Consider the following 8048-nt stretch of genomic DNA (forward strand, 5'->3'; position numbering starts at 1 on the left):
ATGTTGGCCAGGAGGATCTCGACTCTTGGCTTCAAGCCATCCTCCCACCTCAGCCTCTCAAAGTGTTGGGGTTGCAGGCATGAGCCACTGCACCTTCCCTTCCCTTCCCTTCCCTTCCCTTCTTCTTTTCTTTCCTTCTTCTTTTCTTTTCTTTTTTCTTTTTTAGATAGGGTCTCACTATGTTGGCCAGGAGGATCTCGACTCTTGGCTTCAAGCCATCCTCCCACCTCAGCCTCTCAAAGTGTTGGGGTTGCAGGCATGAGCCACTGCACCTGGCCTTGGATGCTCTAGTAATTTTGTTTTTATTATCCGTCATAGTGATTTAATAAAATGTTAGATTTCCTTCACTCTAGTGATGGAATGGACGATGCTCCATTGGGGTCAGTTGCCCTCAGCACTGCTCCATCAGATGCTTTGGAGTTTAGAACATGCAGGGATGAGCCCTGAATACATGGCAGGATTTCTGGGAGCCTCATATGTAACTCAGTGGACAAGGCACAGGTGTAGAAATGCCAGCCTTAAGGAGCCTTCAGTCCCTGGCCAGACATCTAGCTGTTGCCTGAGTGTTTGGTTTTCATTTGGATATTTATCATTATTGTGTAACTCTCAGCTTCCAACCTTTGTTTAAGGAGAGTCTGGGCTAATGGTTGGAAAGTACCCTATCACTAATCTGGCCCTTGGGAATAGAAGCATCTGTTATGAATGGGCCCGGAGGAGGCATCTCCTAAGTGAAGCTGCCTTTGACATTCTGCTGAGGGTTCCAAGTATTCACACAAGAGCAGTATCTTTGAATGTACTGGAGACTCTGAATTCTGTCTAGTTGACATATCTGTCGTTAGATTTTACTGCCAAGTTGCTAAACCCATAGTGGGTAAAACGTAGGAGATACGTACACACAGACTTAGTTCTAAATTATTTGCCAATTGGCACTTGTTTCATGTAATCTTTAGTTGAATCAAAACCCAGAAGCCAAAAAAGCTGAGTTCAATCATTATGGAAAATGGACAAAAAGACTCCCGTGCTATGGAAATTGTCTCATAGCTTTACATGGGAGCAAGAGTGGAATGCAAATTTCATTTTGTTTATGGCAAAAACGGATCTCCCGCCCCCATGGCTGAAATGCAGAAAGTAATATTTTTATTAACATTTGACTTTTGGGGCCCTGTTTGGCAATTCTATAGTAATGTCACAAACTATATATAATATACCAGATTAGAGTGTACATCTCAAGTGTGGCTGGAGCCTCATTCTTTCAGTGAGGGTTCCTTAGTGGGCTTCTCACAGCTTAGAGGTAATATGGCAGCTTAGAGTTGCAGGAACCTCAGTGGGCTGAACATCAGATGATGAGCCACATGGGGGCAGAAGCTGTGTGTGCCTCCTTTTGGCAGAAGCAATGCCAAGTCCAGAGCCTAACACATCGTTGGTGTTCACTGAGCATTTCTGAATAAATGAATCCTCAGAGAGTATCTGAGGATCCACAAACCTCTCAAATATGAAACTAAAGTTTCTGATGCATTTTCTTCTAACGAGATTGGGGGCCTATGATTTTGCGGTTCGTCTCATACTCAGAAATCTAAGGCATGTGGCCACCAGCTTCCAAGTGAGGCCACAGGGCAAGTGACAACAAAGGATATCATCCTATTTTCACAGGAGGAATATTGCCTGGTAGAACAACTATCACAGCTTCACTGAAGGCAGCCCCTTCTCCCCTCCACCCCGCAAAGACCTGCCACTATGGGTCCCCAGCATGGGGCTTGGAGGGGCCTGAGGGGCCTGAAAGTACTTGCTAAGGGGCCATGACTCCATCTTTGTGTATGTCTATGTATGTTTTAAATTAAATGATCACGTGTGTGTGTGTGTGCGTGCGTGTGTGCGTGCGTGCGTGTGTGGTGGTGATGGTGAGGGCTCAGGAATTTTGAAGTTGTACAAGGGACCTTGGAATTTTACAGGATGTCTGCTCCCCCTTCCCCCACTGTCCCAGTGATGCAGGTCAAACTAAGCTCAGGCCACAGCCCTTCAGAGGGCATGATTGGCTTTGAGGCCTTCTATGAAGGTGTAGAATTCTTAGTTCCCCCAGCAAGTAGAATGGGGCTGGAGAAGGAACAAGATGTGGGAAACACTAGGGTAGAAATCCAAGTGATTTCATTGGAAAGAGAAATGTCAGAAGCTCTCAGAAGAGCCACGATCAAACATGCCTTCTGGACGAAAAGCTTCTTATAACATCCGCCTTCAGTCTGGTGCCAGAATTGTGACACAGTGGTAATGTGCTGATCTCAGGGTGGGACGCATGCCCTGAGTCTTTCCTAGGCAAGTCCTGTGCCTGCTGGGGCTCATCAGGTGGCCTAAGGGCCAGACTACTCTGCTCAATCATGAGGCTAGTCAGGCTCACTGAGTGGGCAGGGATCTGGGAAACTTCAAACAGGAAATGAAGAAACCTAAAGTCTGGTTCAGTGTCCCAGGGGGATCTGGGGAAGACAGCAGGGGGAGGGTAATCAAGGCAGACCAACTGGCGAGAGGAGATTAGGGCAGTGACAGCTTCCATGGAACTCCTGAAAGGCCTTCCAACACCCTGGGGCCCTGGCAAGGTCAAAAAGTGGGGAGCAGTGAGCTATGTGTAGTGCAGGAGGCCAGCAGGTGGAAGTAGAAATGCAATCTCTAAGGACTGATGCAAAGAATGCTTCCAGGTTCTGAGAAATTGGCATCCCAGGCAGGCTCCTGGACAGAAATTCAGACACAATGGGTCAAGACCTGTGTCCAGAACTGCACATAAAGGCAATCACTAGCTTTAATTGGAGGTGTACTATGTATTAGCATTGCATTTGGCCCTTCTAATTATTACTTCCTTCAGTATTCACACATCTTTTTTTTTTATTTTTTATTTTTGGCTATAAATTTATTCAATGCAAAATAATCCTCTCCAGTTTTACTGAGGAGGCTGACCACGTCCACGACCAAATCTGCCCCTGAACTGAAATTCAGTTGCTGACTCAGCCCCCAGCCTCAGCTTTCTTGTCGGCAACCAGGGGGCACAGCACTCTGTCTGTAGGTAACTCTGTTGGCTTCCCCTCTTGTGAGTCTTGCAAGTTGCTCACTCTCCAGGCCTTTAGGCCGAGACCTGCCAGTCTTTGGACAGCTGTGGCATAGGGTGGCAGGAACAATGTCCGGAGGGAGATGAAGGTAATCACAAAGATACTGGATACCCTCATTGGTAAGTTACCAATAGAAATGTCTCCAGGTAAACTGTTCCTTCGCATAGCCTTCGGACTTGAGAGACTGCATGGCCTTCATGACATGAAGATTGGGCACATTTTTGTCTGCCAGCTCTGGGTGCTTAGGCGTGTGGACATCCTTCTTGGTCACCATGACTCCCTCCTTAAAAAGGAATTCATAAATGGCAATCTGGTTCTTCTTAAGCATCAACATCTCGGCGGCTGTAGGGTCTGGGGCCGGGGCTGGAAAGAATATTTACAAATCTTATGCCATGGGTAAAATTTTTCACATGAAGAAACTGAGACTTGGCTGGGCGCAGTAGCTCACGCCTGTAATCCCAGCACTTTGGGAGGCAGAGGTGGGCGGATCACGAGGTCGGGAGACCGAGACCATCCTGGCCAACATGGTGAAACCCCATCTCTGTGGGAAAAAGAAAGATCAGACTGTTACCACGTCTATATAGAAAGAAGAAGACATAAGAGACTCCATTTTGTTCTGTATTTGAGATGCTGTTAATCTGTGACCCTACCCCCAACCTTGTCCTTGCAAGAGACACGGGCTGTCGTGACTCAAGGTTTAGAGGATTTTGGGCTGTGCAGGGTGTGCTTTGTTAAACAAGTGCCTGAAGACAGTATGCTTGTGAAAAGTCATCACCATTCTCTAAATCTCAAGTATCCAGGGACACTTACACTGCCAAAGGTCACAGGGACCTCTGCCTAGGAAAGTTAGGTATTGTCCAAGGTTTCTCCCCATGTGATAGTCTGAAATATGGCCTCTGGGAAGGGAAAGACCTGATCGTTCCCCAGCCTGACACCCGTGAAGGGTCTGTGCGGAGGAGGATTATTATAAGAGGAAAGAAGGCCTCTTGGCAGTTGAGATAGAGAAAAACATCTGTCTCCTGACTGTCCCCGGGCAATGGAACATCTCGATGTAAAACTGGATTGTATGTTCTCTTTACTGAGAAAGGAGAAAACCGCCTTAGGGCTGAAGGTGGGACTTGCTAGCGCAATGCTGTTCTTTACGCACTAAAAAGTGTATGGAGATATTTACATATGCATATCAAGCAGCACTTTTCCTTAAACTTCTGTCACAGACATCTGTATTCATATGTCTTACTGCTGACCTTCTCCCTATAAAATGATCCCATTATCCTGCCACTTCCCTTTTTCTAAGATGGTAAAGATAATGATCAATAAATACTGAGGGAACTCAGAGACCCGTGCTGGCATGGGTCCTCTGTATGCTGAGCGCCGGTCCCCTGGGCCCACTTTTTCTTTCTCCATACTTTGTCTCTGTGTCTCATTTCTTTTCTCAAGTCTCTCGTTCCACCTAACGAGAAACACCCATAGGTGTGGAGGGGCAGGCCACCCCTTCATATCTCTACTAAAAAAGATACAAAAAATTAGCTGGGTGTGGTGGCGCTCACCTCTAGTCCCAGCTCTGGAGGCTGAGGCAGAAGAATTGCTTGAACCCAGGAGGCAGAGGTTGCAGTGAGCCGAGATCACACCACTGCACTCCAGCCTGCAAGACAGAGTGAGACTCCATCTCAAAAAAAAAAAAAAAAAGAAAGAAAAGAAAAAGAAAAGAAACTGAGGCTTAAAAAATTAATTGTCAAATAAAGATGTAATATATTTAATGTGCTTTATGTGATGATTTGATATGCGTATACAGTGTGTAGTGATTACTATAGCCAAATTAATCCATGCGTCCATCACCATCCATGCTGTACATGAGATCCCCAGAACTTGTTCCCATCGTAGCTGAAACTTTGCAGCCTTTGATCAACATCTCTCCATTTCCTGTACCCCCTGGTCCCTGGCAACCGCCATTCTACTCTGGTGGTAGGTCCAGCCCTGCAGCAGACACTTTCCCATACATAATATCATCTAACCTTCACAATATCTTTATCATCATTTTTTATTTCAGGTGAAGCATTAGAAGCATAGAGAGACTGAGTGACTTGCCTCAACTCACACAGGAAGGAAGCAATAACCCAATTAATGGGACCGGGACACGTGTCAGAGCAAACCAGCAGCAAGACTGCCCTGAAGCTGATGTTCCATGGGAGAGGAAGAGACCTAAGCATTAAGGATGTAATACTTGCTATATGCTTTTAGTCTTCCTTAGCCTAAAACCTGAGTTAGTGACGATCTCGTAAGACGGAGAGAAATTTTGAAGACATACAACTTCAAGGAGTGTGGCTTACGTACTAAGTGCTGGGAGTAGCTTTCACCTGAAATAACCCAAAGATGTATTTGTTCTTCATAATGCATGAGTCACGGATTTAGCCCATACATTGAGTTCATATTATTAAAACAACCACCTTACACTCATGTCTCCGTGCAGAGGCAGCTAAATCAGTAGGTGCTATTGTGGAGTAAGTGAAATGAATTTTAACTTTAGCATATGTGTCATTTCTTTTGAGTTGTCTAAACTTGGATGCAATTACTCATACTGAGCCAAGAGAATGAAGCAGGTTATTTCATGCCCTTTTAAAAAAGGTTGTAAAACTCTGATTTTTTTTTTTTTTTTTTTTCAGACAGGGTCTTGTTCTATCATCCAGGCTGGAGTGCACTAATGAGATCATGGCTCACTGCAGCCTTGACTTCCCAGGCTCAACTGATCCTCTTGCTTTAGCCTCCCTAGTAGCTGGGAATATAGGCGCAAGCCATCACTCCTGGCTAATTTTTGTACTTTTTGTAGAGATAGGGTCTAGTCGTGTTGCCCAGGCTTGTTTCAAACTCCTGGGCTCAAGTGATCCTCTCGTCTTAGGCTCCCTAAGTGCTGGAATTATAAGTGTGAGCCACTGCACCTGGCCCAATTCTGATATTTTGTATTTCTTATATGTACAGTTGAATGAATAGTAAAGATTTAACATAGTATTAGAGCGTCATAAGGTTAGAAACTATCAAGTAATAATAATCAACAAATGATTAAAACTTTTTTCTTTCTTACAGACAGAGTCTCTCTCTGTTGCCCAGGCGGGAGTACAGTGGTGCAATCTTGGCTCACTGCAACTTCCGCCTCCTGGGTTCAAATGATTCTCCCGCCTCAGCTTCCCAAGTAGCTGGGATTACAGGTGCCTGCCACCATGCCTGGCTAATTTTTGTATTTTTAGTAGAGATGGGGTTTCACTATGTTGGCCAAGCTTGTCTCAAACTCCTGACCTCAAGTGATCTTCCTGCCTCGGCCTCTGAATGCAGTCAAAGTGAATTGACCAATATTTTATAATACGCAATACAACTGGGTTATGAGAAAGATGATCCCATAGTTGGATGTCATGGCCATATGAAATTGCTAAAAAAGTTTATAAACACTTTCAGTTTTTGTGCTTTTCTCGTTGCAGCAACAAACAGTTCATCCACTGGCACTGATTGAGAGATCATACTTTATTTTAAATAGGCAGGACCACTCTGAAACCATCTCAACAGCTGAAAAACTAACTTTTGTGGCTTTTATTCCTTTTTAAATTCTTTTTGCTTATCAATGTTAGTGAACTTTTCAATACCCAATGAGAGGATTAAAGAAACTTCTTCATTCAAGGTAAACCACACTTTTTCCAATTTAGACATAAGGGAGAAATTATTTCTTCTAAGATCGACCTATAGAAGGTACATAAAGAATGAAAAGAGAAAATATAAAATATAACCCATAGCCAAGGGGAAAAATGAGGTCAATGCTATGCTTAAAAGGAAGATTCATCCTGGTGCTACTTAAAGAAAAAAAATTGTAAAAAAAAAAAAAAAGTAAGATTCATAAATGGTCAAAACCCACTTTCAGAGAAAACTATGAACTATGACTCTCATAAGATAACTACAAAGTATTTGACTTGTAGAATTCTCATAGATGCAGACTAAAGACATCTATTTTTGTAGAATTGTTCTTTCTGGCACTATTCTTGATGCTTTGGCAAAAAGCATATTCACACAAAGTTTTTTTAAACTTGGGATGAAGTTAATGGAACATTTTGGCAAATGCAAAAACAGGGCATGAGACTCAAGAGATCAAATTTTACTTTTCCCTAGATACTTACTAAGGAGCAAAAGCCAAAAAATAAGAAAAAAAAAAAGAATTAGAGACAAACTTAATTTTGTCTTCTTGAAGACACTAACTACATAGAAAAAAAAAAAGTCAGATTCTAAAAGCTCAATTTCCCAGAAGTGTCTGAAAGTAAACTATTCCTTAGTCAAATCGGAAATAATATTTTGTATTTCACTTACGATGCATTAAATCATTTAAAATGGAACCTACACATAGGTGACATTAATCAACTCATGTTAGTGATTAGGAAGAAGAGGTAAGACTTTTTTCTTTTTTGAGACAGTCTCACTCCGTCGTCCAGGCTGGAGTGCAGTGGAGTGATCATAGCTCACTGTAGCCTTGACCTCGTGGGCTCAAGCAATCAAGATTCCGAGTGTTTTGATTGTCTATTGTGGCATAATAGACCACCTTCAAAACCAGTGGCTTAACACAATAACTATTCATTTGCTCATGACTCAGCAATCTAGGCAGCTGGGCAGTTCTGCTGGTCTTGCCTGGAAGTCTGTCATGCAGGTACCATCATCTGAGGGCTTGAATGGGACTGTAACATCCAAGACGGCTTTACTCTGCCACGTCTTGTGTGGTCTCACATACTCCAGGACTGCTTTCTACATACCTTTTTTCCTCTAGCAGTAGTTGGACTTCCTCACAGCATGGAATCTGAGTTCCAAAAGGGAGTTTTTTGTTGTTGTTGTTTTTTTAAGACAGAGTTTCGCTCTTGTTGCCCAGGCTGGAGTGCAGTGGCGCAATCTCGGCTCACTGCGCAGTTCTGCTGGTCTTGCCTGGAAGTCTGTCAT

General features: G+C 43.6%; 1 pseudogene; it reads right to left on the minus strand.

Annotated features, from left to right (window-relative positions):
- Positions 1–2923: 2923 nt before the first annotated feature.
- Positions 2924–3423, minus strand: LOC105509783 (annotated as a pseudogene).
- Between the last annotated feature and the right edge of the window lie 4625 nt (positions 3424–8048).

The sequence above is a fragment of the Colobus angolensis genome, unplaced genomic scaffold (genome assembly GCF_000951035.1).
Source record: "Colobus angolensis palliatus isolate OR3802 unplaced genomic scaffold, Cang.pa_1.0 Scaffold18, whole genome shotgun sequence".
Classification (NCBI taxonomy): Eukaryota; Metazoa; Chordata; class Mammalia; order Primates; family Cercopithecidae; genus Colobus; species Colobus angolensis.